A 21,458-nucleotide genomic window follows, 5' to 3' on the forward strand; every position below is an offset into this window, starting at 1 on the left:
AAAATTACTCATATTTCACCTCTCGTTTCCCTAAGGTTTTTAATTCTTCTCTCCATAAAGGAATGTTATCTTTGCCGTTCAATTACATTTTAACCATTCAATCAGATCAAGCTATATATAAATGTATGGACTCTTGTCTTAAGACTCCCTTACTCAGCTTTTGCTTTATGAACAGAAGAGTTGCGTTCCAAGGTCACAAATGATTAATCTTGACCCATGAACCTTGACAGTGTTAAGTCTTAATATAAATGTATTACTGTACACAGTAAAGTGAAACATACTGGGTACTCAGGAGAAATAATAAACTGAGTTTTTCTGACTTTACTGGCTGCTAATTAAGCACTGTTAACCCATTCAGAGCTCTGTGAATATTTTCTGTGAATGCAAACACAGCGGCAACATTTTGCTCTTCAAGGATATATGTGGCGTGTATGCATTCTAGGCTTTGTACAATAGACTGGCTGTGTGCTAAATCTGGAGGTCCCTCAGTGCTCATAACACGTGGTGCTCAATTTGCTAAAAGAATATTCTGGCTTTTTAAATGGAGCACTATTTGCAAATGCGCATATTTAAAAAATCCAATACTTTTCTGGTGAGATTTGCTTAGAAATTACATTACAGAATGGAGGTGGGGGGCAAGGTAGAGGGAAATGGTTTGGGCAGAAAAAAGTGCACTAAGTGGAGGCTAACAAAGAAAGATAAGTGAGATGGCAAATAACAAGCTAAGGTAAAAAAATGCACTAAGGTGAAAATCTGGCCTGTTGGGAATTGTTTTGTGTTTGGACTCAAGGGGTGCCACAGGCAAGCTAAGGAACTTCCTAGTGGTTAGTATGCCACATTTCTTTACTGTAGACAAAGCCACAGTTACACTCATTTCAGTCATTTCACTGACTCCAACAGAAATACCAGGTTGTTTGTGAGAAGAGAACTGGGCCCACTCTCTGACAAAGACATTTGCAAAAAGTGTAATTGCAATGTAATTGCAACTTATTGATATACATTACAAACCCAAAGCAGGCAGTATGTATGAAGACATTGTTCTTATTGTAAAACAAAATTCTCAGCTAGCATATAATTTATACGTAGGATCTTTGCTTAGCAGCAAGGAAATTACACTACAAAATGTATTTTATTTCCTTGACCAGGCATTAGAATAATTCTGATTTTTTTTTATATGTTAAGTTACCCAAACAAAAGAAGACAATCAAGTCAAAATAAATTTACAAGGTGCTTATTGGAATTGTAACTAAGGTTGGAAACATTTATACTTGTGACAATGCAATTAGTTATGCTTAACAGACATTGTGAAACCATTTTCAACATATATTGAAATCACCTTACAAAGAGTATTTGCTGGAACCTGACTTCATCTCTCCTGCAAATGGAAGACCCAACACAAGTGAAAAGATAATAAATCTATTTTTAACTGTAGTCATTCATTCTGAAGTGCTGACAGATACATTAGGTACTCCTGTCTAAAATTAGTTCTGTTCACGTGAGAAGCAACCATTTATTTTATCAGGCTATTTGTGCATTTAGTATCAGAAGACTTCTTATGGAAGACAGTATAGTTTTTGTGTCAGATTTCTATGAAATAGCTTGTTTAGTAGCTGGAATACAATATTACTATTATGTGTACATCTGTGGCAAAATATGCTTCTGTAATTATGAGTATGCCTAACAACAGTTTAATATGTCCCCAACTATGAATGATGCACCATTAAGATTCTCTCAAACTTGCAGTGGATTTTGAGTTAAAAATTTATAATGAAGGTCATAATAAGGTTGCAGGACAGCTGTCCCGATAGATGCTTAACTCTGGCCCTGCATCTGCATTTCAAACTCAGAATTAGATCACATACAGATGGCAAGAGATTGTCCACTTGCAATGCAGCTATCACTGTGGTAATCGCCCATCTCAATAATAGTTTAAATTTCAGTCTTATTGCCTGGGCTAACCAGTAAGCACATAGTCCTATCAGCAGCATATCCAAAGGGAGGGAGGTGACCAGTCTGCAGTGTTTGTGGGAGGTGCAGAAACAGATGTGATGGTAGAGGCAGCTGATTGTGTTGCTGAGATTGGCACCATGGCCACCAGTGTCACACAGCTGCCCAGGCACAGAGCTTCCCAGCTATGCATCTGTCAGTGCTATTTGTATATCACAGTGAAATTCTTAGCAGCTTTCTTTCTTTTGTATTTCTAATTGTGATTATGACACTTTATTTTGGTATAATTTCCCTTCTAAGGTCTTGGGCAATTGTTGAAAAATATGAAACAACATTTTATATCTTAACCAACTCAATTTTATGATGCCCATAATATTCAGAGTAGTTGCTGTTATAGTACCTCAATAAGTCTCAGAATGTAGCAGGGTTTCTGGTGATATTCTGCCTACTAAAATTGGGCTTATAACGTGTCTAGCACCATGTTATCTGGCTTGAATATTTCTCTCACCATGTCCAGGATTTCACACTCTTTGAACCGTAAGAGAAATATTTCCACAGTGGTTTATGGGTGTTTTGCCACACCATTCCAATTATTAAATGGCATAATTAGCTTTAACTTAACCTATCCTCCAAAAGCTAATTAGAAAATGTAACTCAGTCTTAATTGACACTTAATAAATAACCATCCTGAAAAGAAACAGGAGTCTAAGATATATGGGCTCTGGTCTAATTCTGCAGTATAGCACCATTGACTTCATTGGAGCTAAGCCACTAACTCAGATATATCTATCTCATTCCCATTCTGATAAATTCTCCTTATGAATGACACTATCACCTTTGCTTAATTAGGATATGGAGATATGTAATAAGCCTCACTTTATCATTTTAAAATGTATACATATGTTAAAATGTATGTTCATTATGTCCTAAAAATAATATTCATTAGTACCTATTAATATAGGCAGAACCAACTAATTGTAGGTTCAGTGGCTACAATACTCAATTTAAAAGTTACACAGTTGCCAACTGCATGGGTATTTAAACCAAAGAGAAATCTGTTGGCATATGAGTGAATCAAATTTAAAGAGTGTTTAAAGATGTTAAAGAAATCTGAAAGGAAGCAACCATACGATGAACAAAGCATCATCTCTTTCAGATATGGCGGGAGCAGGTTATGAATGTCACCACCATATTTCTAAAGGAAGAAAATGCAAAGGTGACTGCAAAAATCTTGCAAGGGCATATTACCATGAACTACATCTTCTCTAAATTGTAAATAGGTGTACCCTCTTTGGATGCTCCAAGACTGAACAATTTTCATGATTAGGCTGATCAGCCACTGGGTGTCACTGTTAGTCTGCTGACACAAAAACCAAATTACATTTGTTTGGCATTAGAAAATATTTAAAGATGACTGGATAGACAGATGAATAAAAACATTTTCTAACATGCAATGGTGGTACCTTACTCACTTGAACATCACATTTCTATTTCAATACCTTCCTGAGTTTACATTCCTTCTTTTTAAAGTCTTTTTATTGCTGAATTTGGTAGTAGTTTGGGTACCAGCAATTTCACTGTTTTGCTGATAGTTTTATTTCTTGTATTATAAGCTGTTCTGGGAGGAGCTCACATGCATACTCTTTCTCACATCGTGAAAAGTATTTTCTAGTAACACAGAAGCAGCACCATGGTGCTGTTTCTGAAATAGGGACTAAGAATGTTATCTTCCCCTTACTCATTGTTACTCATTGTCCCCCTCCAGTGGCTGGACTACTTAAAAAGGTTTATTTGTTGGTTACAGTTTTGATCATGGTCCTTTAGCTTGGCCAGTGCAGGGTTATGCTTTAAATCTAGGTGTATTCTCACTGCCAATGACCTATAACTTTAGCCATACACATAGTCAGAGGCATCACAATGCATCACAAGTAGCCAGTGCTAGAGAGAGACACAATTTTGCAAACTGGGATCTGCAAAGAAACACTGGTGGTTTAGGAAATGGAGTGGTGAAAAGTTTAATTAGACTTTAGAGTTTACTGCCTAAGATGTCAATGTTCCCAAAATATCAAAGCAAGGAATGAAAAAGTAAATAAATAAAGCAGCATCTTCCCAGGTAGAATTAATAGGCATTCGACTGGGGTCTCCAAAAGTTGCTACACACTGCATTTATTCACTGCTGCACACAGTGGTTGCAGAATGTTACCAAATTAGACTGGTAAGATTTTACACCCACCCAGTACAAAGGCGAAGGACGAAACAAGGTGAAAGTCAGTGAAGAACTTGGTCCAATGGAAACATCAGTTTCACCAACCCATTTAGGTTACAAGAGATAGGGAAACCACAAGTAGACTATACAAAACTGGAAGTCTGCCAGGCAGGTCACAGTTCTACTCCAGGTAAGGATGGAGCGCTACTTAATTTGCAACAGTGGAGAAATAACTGGCTGTTAGCCAGGCTGCCTAGAGCTGGGATTCTTCTTCATTGAAGAAGATACTAAATTGTCAATACAGATCCAGAATCTATTCAATATTGAACAAACTGAATGCCTCACTGAGGCAAGAGAGCTAGCTGATGATAAACCTCTATCTGAAGGTCTGTTGATTTGCACAAAATAAAGCCTGTATTTGTCATGGGAAGAAGACAAAGCAACACTCCATCAAATTAGAAAAGACAAACCGGCTCCTAGAAGTTAAAGATATGATAAATCCTAAGTCATTATATAAACAAAGGGCTAGGGTGTGTAGTCTCAAGGTATAGTGGGAAGCCAGTGCCATTGTTTCCAATAACACTGGTCACAAACATGCGTAAGCAGGGGCTCTTGACTCTGGCCCAAAAGCATTAATAGAAAAGAGGTGTATTTAAAGAGCTACAAAAGAGTTGCTAAGAACTAGTCAAAAACTTGGCACTTCTTTCTTAAACAAAATCACAGTAAATTTACAAGTTGTTTGCTTGTTTTTAAAACAATTGCTTTCCCAGGTACACAAAGGCTGTGGAATTCATTGACATATCTACTTGAGATACCTATATTTTTTCACTTTAAACTTGTGTTACTTCCTTAGCAAAAAGAGAATTAGTCATACAACTCTATGGTTGGAAAGTACCTCAAGGGCCAGCTAGTCTCACCCCCTGCTCAGATACAAGATTCACTATTCCAAAACCATCTAAGGCAGATGCCTATCCAGCCTCTTCTTGAAGACCTCTTCTTAAAGGGTATTCCAGAACTTCTTAAGGCAGTTTGTCCCACTGTCTTACTGCCCTTACAGTTAGGCTGGTTAATTATTCTCATTTTATACCTAAGATGACCCAGCTAACCAATCAAAGCATGCCCTTGCATCTACGTTAACATGGCTGAAGTCAACAGAACTCTATAGGGGTAAGTGAGGAGAATCAGGCCTATTTTCCTGGTGATATGAAGCCCTATGTGGTATTTAAATTATCCAAGTAACAGTACAACAGAAGCCTGCTTATTCAACATGCTGCTCAAATTTCAAACACTGAAACACCTGGTTGTCCAATTAGCATTATACCAAACCTATCTATTTGAAGTTTCTTACATCAAAGACAAATGCCTTCAAAAATAAAGCTTCTAAAATGGACTCTCAGGGTGAAAAAAAAACCCACTGCAAGGTCACCTTTCAGACTTCAATTTGGTGATATAGTCTGTCTGTGAATTGCCACTATGACAACCAGCTTATCGTCTGCTTCAATTTGCTCCATGGTGGCTGGCCACCAATTGCAGTTCAGTGCCCCTCATGCTCCAGGAGAGAATGCGTATCAAACAGATCTTCTGCAGCAGCTGAGCATGGATCGATTACATCCATGCCTAGGTGCAAAAAGTTCTTGATAAAGGTTCAGTATTGAAGTACAAAGGAGTTCAACTGCAGTTGGAAGTCAGATAGGATGCAGTAGCAGGGAGTCACTGTGGTATCAATTCATGAAGAAGGAGAAGGAAAGTGAAGATGCCTCAGAAATTAATGCCTTCCCTACCAATATGTTTAATCTGCAACAGAGGGAATAAAAATCAATGAGACAGGAGGATTATCAAAGGAAATTCTTTTCTTAGAAAATCTGGGGAAATGTTTCTCAAGAAGTGAGGGAGTTTCTCTTTAACTGCATTATATTGCAAAGACAGTTAGTATTAGGACTGAATAAATTAAGTCTGCAAGTTCACTTTGATACCTGAAATTGTTTTAATGAACAGAGGATACCCAATTTACTTTACAATGATTTGTAAGATAACTCAACTAGAATGGACCTAGTTCTCTAATCCTTACTTAGACACAAGCAATACCAGGCTTATTTGCACACAAGTTATATTACTTTAATGACACCAGAATTATTAAACAATCACAATCTCATAAGCACGAATACAGTCTTGTTGGTATAGGCAAGGGCAGGCAATTATTTCGGGTAGAGGGCCACTTACTGAGTTTTGGCAAGCCATTGAGGGCTGCATGATAGGCAGCCAGGGGCAGATAAATATTAATTTTCTACATTTTTTAGGGGCCCTGTGGGCCAGATAGAATGGCCTGGCAGGCCACATCTGGCCTGCGGGCCACATTTTGCCCACCCCTGGTATAGGGAGTGAACATGACAGGGCATAAATTACTCTGGTATAGTTGCATCAACATTAGGGGTTGTACTGGTATAATTTTTCTGTAAAACAAACTCAACCCTAACCAAAATGGTTAAATCCATAAAACTGTGTATAGGCCAGGTCTAAATACAAGCACAAAATGATAGCAGTGCTGAAATTTTGCTCCATTTAAACCCGAAAGCAAATATGTTCAAGTTCTATTGAAGTCAGCATACAACAATGTCCTTTGCCAGGTTGCATGGCAACTCAGGAGCAGGATATCTAAACACACACAAATTCAAGTGGATGGTTCTGCGGTGCTAAGACTGCCAACCTCCTCCAGTTACAGCTCTGCAACTCTGAAGTGCTTCACACAACAACTTTTCAGTGCTAAGCAAAATGGCAGATAGCTTGCAGTGATTTTTTTTTATATGTCAGGGGCTAAAACGACAGTGAATTTACAGTAGCATCCTGATTTGACAATCCAGTATCTACAACTTTTTCCTGTTTCGTTTTCCAAAAAACGCCAGAAGAAAAGAGAGTAGAAAAGGTGTTGGAATTCTCATGGTGGGAATAGTGATTATTCAGTCATAAACTGAGCTTTCTGCTTTTTTTTAACTAGACAGATGAATCCAAATTAATCCATGTGCACACTAACACAGTTTCAGTGAGACTAAAGATGTGGTTTTAGAGAAAAGATGAGCAGGAGTTTTCAATTTTTTCCAGATATATGTGGTTTCCTGATGGCTGGCACTGGATACAGAATTATATCAATGGACATAGAACAAGGATTATGTCACTGAAGTCAATGAGGCTATGACAATTTATATCAGCAGAGGATCTTCTACTTCAAGTCTCAACTCAAAATGGTCAAGAGCCCAGAAGTTCTAATCCCAACTCTGTTGATTTTATCGTGTGGCTCAGGGCAAGACACCTATGCCAAACTTATCTACTTAATTTAGATGTTTCAGTTTTCAAGGGCCCAATTGTAGATATCTGAGGTCAGATAACAGATGTAGTGGGAACTTGCAACTCCAAGTGAAGCCAACAGGAATCAAAAGTGGTCAGCAGCTCTCCATATCTTTCCAACATCTCTCCTGCTCTATATGCCTAAAATGGAGTACCCCAAAATATAGGCATCCAAACTAAGAAACATTCTTAAAAATGCTGGTCTTGCTGTTTGCTTAATTCTTCTAATCTGTAAAATGGGAGTAATGCTTACTACCCTCACAGAGGGAAAGTAATTAGTAGTGAGGCTTAATTAATGTTTGTACAGTACTTTGAGGAGATTCAAGAGCTACATATTATGATTAAATGCTAAAACTTCTGGAGCAAAAGATATATCCAAACAATCCAAGGAGTAGGAAATCACAACTCTTGAACACTTCTTAAGATCCTAAATGAAGTCCTTTAATTAACAACCTATTTATCTCATTGAAGGATTTCCTGGCAAGTGCCACTCAGATCCTCCTCTCTAACCCTCATGCCATGGAGAATATTCCTAGGCATACCTGAAAATGTGGCTAGCCTGGATGTCAACAAAAATCTCAGCAAGGCAGTAGGTAAGGTGTAAAATCTTCTTGTTTATTCAGCAGTATAAACATTTCTCCCCCAGTCACAGAACGTGGGCTCTTTTTTTTGAAGATCACAATGAAAATCTGACAGCACTAGTATGACAAAAATCCCTTCCTGAAATCCTGGTTTCATTGAGGTTAATGGCAAAACTCCCATTGACTTTAACAGATGGAATTTCACCCCTAGCATTCAAACAAAGCCACCAGAATGGGCTGTTTGCAAAATGAGGAGTAAAACATGTCAGATGTCAGCTTGATTTGAGGGGTTTTCTTCAGATTTAGCTTCAGAAATAATTTATTTGGGCTTTTCCCTCTCTTCGCTACTGATTACAGCAGGTTTTACAAATTTCAAATCTCTTCAAAATTAGATACATTATATTGGAATGCTGGTTTCTGATTTACACCATTTATTCTCTTTCAAATAAAAATATTTGTGACATTTGTAATACATAGCAATCAATATGCAAAGCATACATGCCTAGCGCACACTGCTAAATTTAAGGCCCCGACTGTCTTGTGTAATAATGTGCACCATTTATGAAGTAGATGTAAAACACTAGTATTCTTATCTGGTAGCATTTATGCTCACTCCATTCTGGTTTAAATGACTGTACAGTGTACAAGACAATAAAGAATCTGGCCTTTGGCATCATTTAAATGAAGCCTTCCTCCTGAGGCTGACCTACCTTGCTCTTCCAGACAAATGTATCTGCTGCTTGAAATCTGGATATTTAGATGCCAGATAAGCAAACTCAGTTCTCTTGTCCTTGTACCTGTTTGTTGCATGATCAATTTATAAAGGTCAGTCTTAAATCGGGACAGATGAGCAACATATATTAATCAGTGCTAAGTACAGTAAGGTAAATCAGGTGACAAGAATCAGGGATTTGGAGACAGCTTAGATAAAATGGCATAACTCCACCAACTCCAGTGTTCCTCGACTAATTTATATCAGTTCTGGATGTGGCCCTTGATTTAGATATATTATTGCTCATAATGTAAATAATAATAATAACAACATTATTATTATTATTATTATTCTTTAGTACTATAGGCCCTAAAGGCCCTTGGCAAATGATAATACTGCATTTTACATCTAAAAAAGTAGTAGTTACCTATACATAGACAGGTAGTCAGGGTCAAATCTGTCTCTGTTCAATGCTAATGGGAATGAGAGATTGATAGCACTATCCATAGTCGGGAATAGTAAGGTCAGATGATGTGCAAACTTCCTCACTTGCATCTCAAACCATAACACCATTTTGTTATTCTCTGGCTGGGGCTTTCCTGAGCAGAGGCAGTCATTTGTGGCAAATTACATGGTGGTTTTATATGGTGTCCACTAAAGGACAAAAGAGAAAACACTAGCCACATTTCACTGAGCATGTCTACATCAGTGTTCACCAACCAGTGGATCTCGAGCCACAGGTAGATCTTGAAGCCTCTTGCAGTAGATCTCGGAGCCTCTTGGAGTTGATCCATGGCTGGGGTGGGGGACTGAGTGCCCATGTGCGTGTGCGCACGTGCCCCAGCTCAGCAGGTCAGTCTGTGGGAGAGGGAAGGGGTGGGGACCAGATTGAGGTCCCTGCGGTAAGAGACAGTGCTACAGAGGCAGGAGCAGGGGTAAGTTGAGTTGGGGCCCTGGCCAAGTGGGACTTACCTGCTAGGGAGGCAAATAATTTTTTCTCCCTCTGCCTCAATCTGCCCCCTCTTCCCTCTTCCCTCCGGACTGACCTGCTGGGCTGGGGGTTGGGGTGGCAGTGGCACATGGTAGATCTTGGGTTGCTTTTAAATGCCAAAGGTGATCTCCTGCTTAAAAAGGTTGGAGACCACTGGTCTACATGATCATTAATGTGTAGTAGTTACTGCACATTTAGTTTAGTACTTGCTTAAGGAAGTACTAACTTAATGTGCAGTAACTACAGTTACTGCACAGTAGAGCCAGTGTACCTTTTTTTGTGATGGCTTACTGTGCAGTAGCTTAATAACACTGCACAGTAGCGTATTAGCATGGGTTTTGACTGGCATGCTACTGCACAGTGTTATTAGGTTACTGCGCAGTAAATGTCTTGTGTAGGGTGTGCCCACTGTGCACTAAGTCCCTATTCTTAACAGGTGAAAAAGCAAACTCATTAATCAACGGGAACAACTAGTGACTCAAGAAAATTTCAGCATTTCCTAGTATATTAGGCAGAGACAAAGGTTGTAAAGCTGATGGTTTTATGCAATCTCACTGTAAACAAACATGTTTAGAAATTACTTCTTTCTGGAATTCCTGGCATGCCTTACAAATTGAGATGGAAATAAAAGGGTAAGTATAAAATAAAGACTTGAAGTTTCCAAAGTTTCCAAATTGATTAGAGGTCTTTCTAGTACATATTCACCTAATTTCAGTTTTTAGATTTCATGGGCTAGAGGCATACTTACGGTAAGTCAGCAGTCTCCAGAACAATGCTCATTTGCACTAGCTGAAAGTCTGGCTCTGTTTACTATAAATATAGGTTATGGCATCAAACTACACAATAATGATCCTGTTAAGCTTCTGTTTTCAAATGCTTTTCAGCAGTAATGCCTAAAGGTGGTATGTTCACAAAACAATCCTGCTGGAAAGAATACAAAACAGAAAGGCTTATTAGATCATCCAGGCCATGTCCCAAAATGTAGCAGAAATAAATGCAAAATGCTTTGGGGTTTGTCATTTGCACATAGAACAGCTTTTCCATTATGCACTGCCTGATCCTCTGCCAGATTCTTTCAGAAAGGCTGAACAGTGGTAAGGTAGGAGCCAGGAGGTTAGAACAGGGGAGTCGATAGCAAGAGGCAGATATTCTGAGTCATGTTATAACCTTTGGGCCTCGTCTTACCCGACTGTATAAAAGGACGTTTTTACTCATTAAGCCCATACATTGCCAGGGGTATATCTAGCAATTTTAAATTTCTTCACACACCAGCCCATCCATTGCTACCCTGACAGCTCCATATTCACTGTCCCCCATGCTGCCCAATTTAGGATTGCCCTTTATAAATCAATGTACGTGACAGACATAATTACACTTGCCCTTCTCATATAGGGCTTAGGAGAATTAATCAATTCTATTAGTATTATTGTTATAGCCATTATTTAAATGTTAATGTCGTAATTGAGCCCAGGGCCCCACGCTGGATTGGGGCTCTGCAGTGTTAGGTGCTATATCAGAAGATACAGTTCTCGCCCTAAATAGTTTGATAGGCTAAGCAAACTATTGTACTATTTGTATTGCTACAAATACAAATTAGGAGACCCAAAGTCACTTCCAATGATGCTGTCAAGCTTCATGGACTTTTTAACTAATTACCGTCTTTACTTGCTTTCCCTCTCCCCTACCTTATCCCAGGAGGGAAAAATCCTTCCCCAATCTAGTCCCTACCCATGCTAGATCACCATATTCTGACCAGTGGTGCAATTCACACTTGAAGCCCTTCATAAATAGCCCAACTATAAGCATTTTCTTTTCTATTTGTCATCACCAATGAGAAGTCCAGTCTGCTCCTGGACATGTAAGATCACAATGTTGGGGGTTTCTCCACCTCCTCCCTGTCCTTGTTTCCATTCAGTCTTTATAATGGGAGACTCTACAACTAAATCAGTGAGGTCAATGGAGATCCATGAGGACACAGGAGCCCTCCTAAACAGAAGTGACTATAAAGTCAGTGCCTACTAGAAACTCCTCACAGCAATGTATTACCTATCATGATGTGTTACATACACACATTTATTACTTATTTTTATGAAGGAAAGTTACCTACATCACAGATGTGTTATAAGGATTCATTAGTAAATATTTATACAGATTGAAAAATGTTATTCAGTAATGTTGCAAACTCTTAATAATTACTATAATTATAGGTCCTTCTTAGGCAGGGCATGAGACTTCTCTGGCATAACATGAGAGTTATTTATTTAATGCTAACAAAGCACTCAGAAGATGAAAAGTGCTACGTAGTGATAGTATTACTAGTAATAATTTCCTCACCCATCTTAGTAGTAACACAATAAAGTACATCAAAAGGACTTTGGCACATGAAAACAGCCAGGTCAGCTCCATATTCTGTCCATCCCGAATTACTCTAATACATGCCATTGCCTTTTCCAGCTCTACAGAACAAAGTATAAACTAAGGTCGTCATGATTTTTATCATAAATCTATTTATATTCATTTCAGGCTTTGTAATCTCCACCTCTCCCTCCTCCCTTTTAAAAAACAAAGCTAAATGTTGGATCTAAAACTTGCCAGCTCCCTATTTAATCAGCCTTTTGGCATATTGGAAAGCAGATCATTTGGTTCCACTTCATTATCATGGGGGAAAATAATCATAAAGGCAAGCTTCAAGCACCAAAATACCTAAAGCCACATTCTAATCTGAAATGCACATGGGTGTAGGCAGGCGAGCAATTTTTCATTTCCTTGGGGCAACATTGCTGATGGTGACTGGCAGGGGCTTTCTGTATTTCATCAGGCTTTTTATTAACACACTGCCAGAGATCTATAACTGCGCCCGCTGTGTTAGTGATCATATTGTGTGCAATGGCATGTCTATCATGGGAGATAATGGATATGCTGCTGTCAGGGGGGCAATGGATGGGCTGGTGTGTGAAGAAATTTCAAATTGCTGGATACACCCCTAGTAATGCATGGGCTTAACGTGGTGGGCTTAATACATTGAGATTAACATGAAGACTGAACATTGGTAGAAGCCTCCCACCACACAAGGGAACAGCTGCTTTTTGCCCCTGACAAGTCTTTCACCTTTTATTCTGAAGAGATGCTAACCACCATGAACTCCCATTGTCTATGCAGGATGCTCTCAGCACCTTGCAAGATCAGCTCCCCAAACAAAAGGCAGGTTTCTAAACATCAGAGAATTGAGGTTCACAAATGGCCTTGAATAAGAAGTAAGAAGTAGCAAAAAGCCCTATTTTGTTTAAACATGGAGATGGATAATTGCATTAAGAGGATTCTATGATTTTGTTACCTGCAATAGTAAGGGACTAGACTTGATGACCAATAGGCTTCTTCCAGCACTCTGTCCCATGTGCATCTAATTGCTTTCCATTTGGTATTCAGTTCTGCCAGACATATTACTAGAAAAATAGCCCCCTAATGACTTAAATGCTTTTACACTAGACACCTGATGAAGTGAACTTGGGTTCACAAAAGATTGCGCTCTCTATATATCTCATTTAGTTAGTCTATAAAAGTGCAACTCTACCCTGCCTTTGAACAGACTTCACACTAACTGCCTCTCTCTGTCCTAGACACTGAGCACATCTACATGTTCAATAATGAGCATTAGATACTGCGCATTTAGTTTAGTACTTCATTTATAAAGTACTAACTAAATGCACAGTACCTAAATTTACTGCACAGTAGTGCCGGCACACAGTTATTTAGTGATACTTATTGTGCATTAGCCTAATAACACTGTGCAGTAAGCTATTAGCACAGTTTTTGCCATGACATCCTACTGCTCAGTGTTATTAAGCAAAGGTGCAGTAAGTGTCTCATGTAGATGCTTCCACTGTCAACTAATTTTAATCCCATTCCTGTTTTGTATATTGTTTGTCAGATGAAGGGCTTGGGCAGATCTCTCAAAATCCAGATGAACAAAACAAAACTCTCCGTTTGCAGATGTTCAGGCATCACAGTGATGAGCCTGGCCTAAATGATATCTATAGACATTGATTTACCAGATGCATCTCCAATTAAATTATTTAAGCAGCAAAGCTTAATCCAGCACTTTATTCTGAAGAGATGCTAACCACTAGACTTTCCTTAACTATGCGCTGATCTGATCAATAGATATTACTAATATTATCTTCATAAACTCATGATAGTAAAATGACAGAGAAGCCACTTTCCCAACCCCCAAAATGGGAGAGAGTTTAAAAATAGCCATAATAAAACAAAAGGAAAATAAAAGCCCTTAAAAATATTTTTTCCCTTAAAAAATGGACAAAAGGGAGAAATATCTTTGGCTAAACAGGTGCCCTATCTGGAGTAGGAAAAAGCTGCATTTGAATAGTGTATTAAAATGTGTGTGCTAGCAAGGGTGTGTTAAACCTATTTCAGGAAACGGTTTCCATGAGGACTCAATCCTGTGTAATGTGCTGGGCACCCTCAGCTTTGCAAGATCAAGCTTGGATGGATACCTGTATGAGACAGGGTCAACTTAATATCACTCTATTTTAGTGAACATATAGTGCTTGATTTTAATACAGTTATCAGTTTAACACCTGATAAGCCCTCTATAAATTGTATAGGATTGTAGGAAGAAAATTATAGGAGGAAAAAAACTCAGTGATCTAATAGATCTTTTTTGTATAATATAAATTGGATACAGAAAAAAATGCCTCCCTTCCTCATCCCAAGCCCAAGAAAGAGCCAATCAGAGATAGGGAGGAGGGAGAGTTGAAGCGTGGGCACTTGGGAGTTGAACAGGGGACAGTGTGTCTGGTGATATATCTGATCTCTTCTAGGCCCTGCCCTCAAGCTGTTCGGGTGTCTTTAAAAAGCTGCATAATGTTTGCAAACCACAAGTTGTCAGCCTGTGATGCAGGTGCTGCTATACATAGTGCAGCATGGAGTCAGTCGGGGGCACACAGACTGCAGAGAAGAGACATGACTAAAGGATTTTTAAAAACACAGACACGTAAGCAAGACAGAAACCACACCTTCATGTGATCTCTTGAAAGGGATCAAATGGGTAGCAGTACCACAGACAGATACACTCCTCCTGGCATAATTGTTACTATCACAGCTGCGCTGGGGACAGAGATGAGGGAGGAGAGTGGATGATGGAAGGGGCTGGGTATCATGCTTGGCAATCGGTAGACTGCGGCCTTTCGTAAGAAGCCAATGAAGCATGCGTATCCACGCGAGACGGCACGGCTGTACAAATGCAGTCACTGAATGTGGAGAGAATGCAAACTGCAGAGCCAAGAGTGACCTAGTGCGTTGCTCTTGCATCTGCTTGTTAACTCTCTCTAGACAAGATACAGGCTTTGCATTTCATTCAGAAACTATAGAACACCCTTTAATGATACTGATACTTAGTCATTTCTTCAGAGCTCCTCACAAACAGTAATTAAGTGTCACAACACCCTATCAAGCAGATAATTAAATGTCATTAGCTCCATTTTGCATATAGAAAAACTGAGGTAGGAAAGCTTTTCCAAAGTCACGCAGGACATCAGAACTGGACCTGGGACTGTAATTCAGGAGTTAGTGACCCTTCCATGTAAAGGTCTCAGGATGTTTTATAATCAATAATGAATTAAGTCACAAAATATACCTGTGAGATTCACAAGTATGGTTATTCCTGTTTACAGTGGAGGATACCAAGGCACAGAGCTGTTGAGGAGTGACTTGACCTAAACATAAATCATTTTTGTCTCAGTGATCAGTCCAGTTCATCAACCTCTCTCTCATAGACCAGTGGTTCCCAACCTTTTTTGACTCAAGGTACCCCTTGGAGGACTCAAGGCAGGCCTCAGAAAATGCCAGCTCTTGATTTTTGCTCATTTTTTAACTACAAATAATAGAGCAATTCTTCTGTTGCCAAGAACTCCAGAAAGCCCACAACAAGTCAGAATATTTATGATACTATGGATTCCTATATGAAATCTCCGGGTTTATCTTGTAACTCGTGTGTAGGGGTTTGTCATGGCATCCTGATTGAGAATCACTACACCAGACCATATCTCCACAGTATTTAGCTAATCACCTTTTGTAAGCATTTCTTTTGCAATAAAAAAGAAATCATTTGTAATGAACCAAGAACTATTTCCTAGAACAGAGTTTTAAACTTGCATAACTTTGTGTCTGCACATCCTGGCTATCTAGAGACCACCACAGAATCCTGGGGTCTTGCATGCCTAGCAATGGCCACACCTGTTCTTTACAAGGATTTTAGACAATCTAATAGATTTCTGGACCTCTTGCTTGATAATTCCTGAGTTGTTCATGAGTCACTGGGTGCTGCAGTTCAGTTACTGTTACGTCTTTCAGGCTATATATAGATGGATCCTTATAAACCATTGTCTTACTCTTGGCCAGTCAGATTTCTTCATTCATGAGTGTTTATCTTGCTATAACTGTCAGCCTCGTGCTGTGAAGATAGAACATACTGTTTTCAGACGTTAAAAGCACTCTGAAGAATGCTGGGTTTCTACATCCTTTTTTCATCTATTTTTTTTCCATCAGGGGAATGCTAGTGCTCACATAAGATACTGAACTGATGGTCCTGAAGACCAAAGCCCTTTGTTTGTTAACAGCACAGGCAGCAGCTTCCCTTACCAATTTGCCTTAACCTGATGGGACCACCACAGCTGGAGAGAAACAAGTTTAACTCCAAGCACATTCAATTTTCAGCTCCTGTCCTGACGATACCGAAGTGAGGATCAGGAGTGTTGGTGGATGTTACTGTTTTTGGTTTTTTTAAATGTGAATACTTGGACTGAGGCTACCCCATTCATTCAAAGGGGCTACAGGACCATCACCAGTTGAGAAGAACTTGTCGCTGCAAATCTGGGATGCAACTGAACTTCTAACCTAGAGTTGAAAGGTATCCTATTCCCTAAATTCTTTTCTCCATCTAAAGTAATTCAGCATATTGTAAAACTTGGTTGTAAACTATATGTGTCTCCCATTTCAGCCAATGGGGGACTTATCAACAGATTTCAATGGGAAAAGAATCAGATTCTTCAGTGACCGTTACGTACATTAGGTAAGTCGGGTAGCTTCTGTCTGGGCTAGATATTGCCACGATACGCTGGCATAATTATGACAATTTGTTGTTTAAGAAGAAAGGGTCTCTAGAAGAGGAAGGGGAAGAACACAAAGTCAGGAGAGACTGAGATAAGGAATGCAAATTGAAGGAACTCAAAGGACAGTCAGAAATGGGCTCTTAAGAGGAAAATTAAAGGCAAGTGGACAAACAAGGCATGACACAGGGAGTGGACTGGGTATTTGGAGATGGTGCTTCTCCCTGTTTTGTAGCTCATTTCAAGTTGGCTTTAAACCAGTGTCATTGTTAATTGGATACTAAGTGATGGATCTGGCCACCTGGCACTCTGTCTGGCTTCTAGCTGATGATCAACTCACTTGGCTGGCTAAGCAGGGAACTGGCCACCTGGCTAAGGAAAAGACTATGGAATATTTGACTAGATGACTGTCAACCTGATAATAAGACACTACTTCATTGTTAATACTGACAGCAGACTTTCTCTTTAGCTCTCACTCAGCTATCTCTTCCTAGCCTGTACCTTCCCAAGAAAACATCCCACCTTAGCTTCCTCCCCCTCCTTACTGTCCTCTGCCTGCCAGCCACCAAGGATAAGGCAGACTGTTCCCTTAATTACTAAATGAGACTGAAATCAGCTCCTCTTCCTCTAATTTCTTTAGCTTCTTTCAGCTCCCTTCCCCCATTCCTCCCTGTTCTTCCTCTAGCCTGCAGTGCTCACCACTGTAGTAACTAAAACTGTTTGTATCACTTGCAGTGCCTGCTAGCAGTTCGTAGATGATGGTATTCATATGATGTACATTTGTTTCAAACACAAAATGCCTGTGTAAATCTGGAGCAACTCCATCAAAGCTAATGGAGTAAATTGATGTAAAGAGTACCCAGAACTGGGCTCAGAGGGCAGGACACTGCTGTGCCTTCCCACTTGGCGTCGCGAATACATTTGTGGAATGTAAGTGCCAAAGGCCAAGATTCTGATTTAGCAGATTTTTACACTCATTTTACACAGATATAAATGACTGCAAAGTGCAATGCAGTGGAAAATCAGATTCCAAGCATGAAAGCCTGGAATAGTAAGACTTCTCCAGTATTGCCAATGCAAGACAATTAAAATGATATGTCAGGCTACCAAATTGAATGATTAGCTCAAAAAACATGAATTAATATATATATTTTAAACACTAAACATTAGGTTCTTTTTACTTCCTTCTTGCTTTTGTGTTTTTTGGGTCTGTCTAAATTGTGTTTTCAGGTTCCCTCTGTACTCATAAGGAATAGAAACTTACTTTTCAAATGAAACACACCAAATATTGCAGAGGGGTGATTAGCTGTGTTAGTCTGAGTCAGGGGAGGTTTAGTGTAGACCCAGAGCCACACACTATAATTTCTTCTGGAGAAAAATCTAAGGGATGGCAATAACAGCAACATCGTCCATCTTTTCTTTGGGTTCAGAAGTAGGTGGCAAGGAGAGGCATACCATATTTAGCAGTTCCCTAGTGAACAGTGGGCTGGGAAGCTCACCTTTGCCTCCCCTGAACAGCTGCCTGCCAGGTTGGAAACTTTTTATTGGCTTCCTGCAACTGGTACAAAGCTCACTGAAGTTAATAGTAGTTTCCAGATCAGGCTTTCCTTGCGTACGTTAGGACCCACCAGGATTAGTTAACAACTTACATAAGAACTATACAAATCCCCCAACCCATGCTCTATCATGGTACAACGAGAGCCTCACAGAGCTCATTTTTATCTGAGGTGCCTAATTAAATATTATAACATCTGCTATCATGAAGCACACTGAACATCTTAAATAATGAATGACTGACAGCGCCATATCTGCTGTCCCTGAGTTTTAAAAACAGATCTAATATCTGTACCTTTAGTTGAGCAACAGTAATTGTTATTTTTCCCAAATAATTCAACACAGACTGAATACATTCTAGTCACAATGTCCTGTGTCATACATTTAGTAAAAATCCAGTAACTTCATACTGGTGTTAGTAATACTGAAAATGTGAATGTAAATATAACAGCTAATGGATAATTTATCAGCCTTCATTAATTAATACCATTTATCAAGTTATCTGTAACTGAGGGTCTGTATATGTAAATTGTTATACTGGAACAAAGGACATTTTTCTTAATTTGGTTAATTGATCCAAATGACACTAACGTCTTACAAACATCACCAAAGGCTAGAACTCTATAATTACTTCTTACAACAATTACATCATATATTCACTATAGAGTGCAACAAGTGAAAAAGAGGGAGGACTGTTTAGTAATTGTCACAAAACATATGGATCTGAATTCTCAGTGATCCCAAGTCCCTTTACATCACTATAAATGAGCATCTAAGTGACTGGACATAAAAGTTCCATTCTTTTGACAGACCCCTTATCCTGTCAGACTGGTTTGAGTGAAAGTCACGTCCAAATGGACTAGCTCCACATTAGATCACAACAGATTTATTTTCATAAAACCTAGCTGTGATTCTGGCATATATATTTGTATCAAGCAGCAGCAACTTGTTCAGGGATATTTAACATCTTTTGTAACTTTCCCACCAGATGTTTCAGTTCAATTATTTTTTTAACCTTTAAATTATTATTTTTTTCCAATTACAAGAATGTTATGAAGAAGTCCTGTGATTTTTTGTAAACTTTGTCTCATAATATAATTAATAGCTCATGTCAAGCTTGTATGTTCATTAACTTAGGTATGAAAATAATGTACTTCATTAATTGCAATCTTTATACAAAAGTTAAATCACTGATTGAAATGTATAAGGTCATATTCATTCTTGGTGTAATTGCATTAATATTAGCCAGAGATTAATTTTTCCCTTACAGGGTATGCTTCAACTCCCATTGAAGGCAATGAGAGACTTCCCCATGTTTAGTGCAAGCTGTATCCTGCCCAAATAGAGAAACTTTGTGTTCTAGGGGTTTAGATCTTTACCTAGCGTAAACTGGTGCAGCTCAATGCATGTGCAGGGGTATGACCTTTGCCTTTTGATATGACAAAAGTTTAAACTGCTGGTAAGGGGGTACATTGCAGATCTAAGTAATTCAACTTAATTCTAGCACCAGGGGAAATTTTCAATGGGGGTTAGCTTAACAGCTAAAAGATACTAGTAGCTAAAAATGTGTATTAAAAAATAGCACAGTAATATAATCTTGAACTAACAGAAGTGGTTAATCCTGAGAGGGTCTTTTTATACAAGAAATTAATTTAGTTTAGTTTCCTGGGTATTTATTACTTATTCAGTTCATATTCTGATTGATAATATATTTGTGTGTATAGATATACAATTTATTGTTACTTATGTTTTACATACATTTTGTATTGATGTATATTATTAGAAGCATACACTACGTGGTATGCATTACATAGAAAGGAAAATTGAATTCCTTCACTGTTTTGCCATTTTAAGTCTTCTTTTTATTTTTGCCTATGCTTTTTTCATAGATATAGGGTCAACTTCATGGGTAGCACAGTAGTAGTCAAGTGGCCTGAACCTCAGTTAGCTCAAGGGCTGTAGGAGTGTAAAGACCCCTTCCCTGATCTTGTATTTAGCAGTTTTTTGGACCAGAGAATTTGGGCCTATTGAATGTGTGCGCAAAATGAATACAACATACAGCTTAGAACAGAATTTGCTTTGCAAAATTCACAAAAGATGTTCATTTCATTGGAGGATCTGGAAGAGAGTTAAGGAATCTCTATTCTAAAATACAAACTTCAAAAGGATTCGCTAGAAAGAGAAGTCTAGATTCACAGAGCAGCTACTTTTTTCCTTTCTGGCAGCAAGACTCCCTTGAGCAAGCATACTACCGGCTTCTCCAGCCAATCTGTGTTGTATGCCTTTACCACAAGGAGGGGACAGTGGAATACTGCTGCTATTTTTTTTCCTATTAGCATTCCTTCCTGCTGTTTTTTTCTGATGGCATTTCCTCCCACCAGTTTCAGAAAGGACCGTCCGACATCATGTGGCTGCTGTCAGTACTAATTTCCCCGCCCCAGATTTGCGGAGCCCTGATTGATCAGCTTTTATTCTAGAGGCTTCTGGGGTGCGGGAAGCAGGCTTATTTGGCTCCACTTCTCCATTTTGGCTTTATGGTCCCTTTGGACTTAAATTTCCCTCCTTTTATGCCTCCCAGTTGATGGCAGGACAGGAATCATGTTTTGTTTTTCTTTAAAAAAAAACAGTGATTTTATTTAAGTCTCTCTTTCAGATGTCAGAATGCCAAGCTGAAAGCTATCCATTGCTCTTGTGTGCTCTGTGACTCTATATCTCCCAGAGATTGAACTGCCAAGTTATTAGGTAACAGTTCATTGGCACAGAGATCCTTCCAATGCATTCAGCTGGCTCAGCTCTTTTTGCTAGGAGAGCTCTTTCTATTTTTCTGACTGACGATGCATCCCCTCGGCAAGGACCCACATTATTTTTTAATCTTCAGCTGGTAAAGGGCTGCTGAACAAGTGTGATTGTCATTTCCAAGCATGACATTTAGCGCTATTGGTGTTTTATTTCCTCCAGTTTACTCGTCAGTGGGATTCTTGTTGCTTTTATCTAACAGGCTTTG

Source organism: Alligator mississippiensis, chromosome 14 (assembly GCF_030867095.1).
Source record: "Alligator mississippiensis isolate rAllMis1 chromosome 14, rAllMis1, whole genome shotgun sequence".
Lineage (NCBI taxonomy): Eukaryota > Metazoa > Chordata > Crocodylia > Alligatoridae > Alligator > Alligator mississippiensis.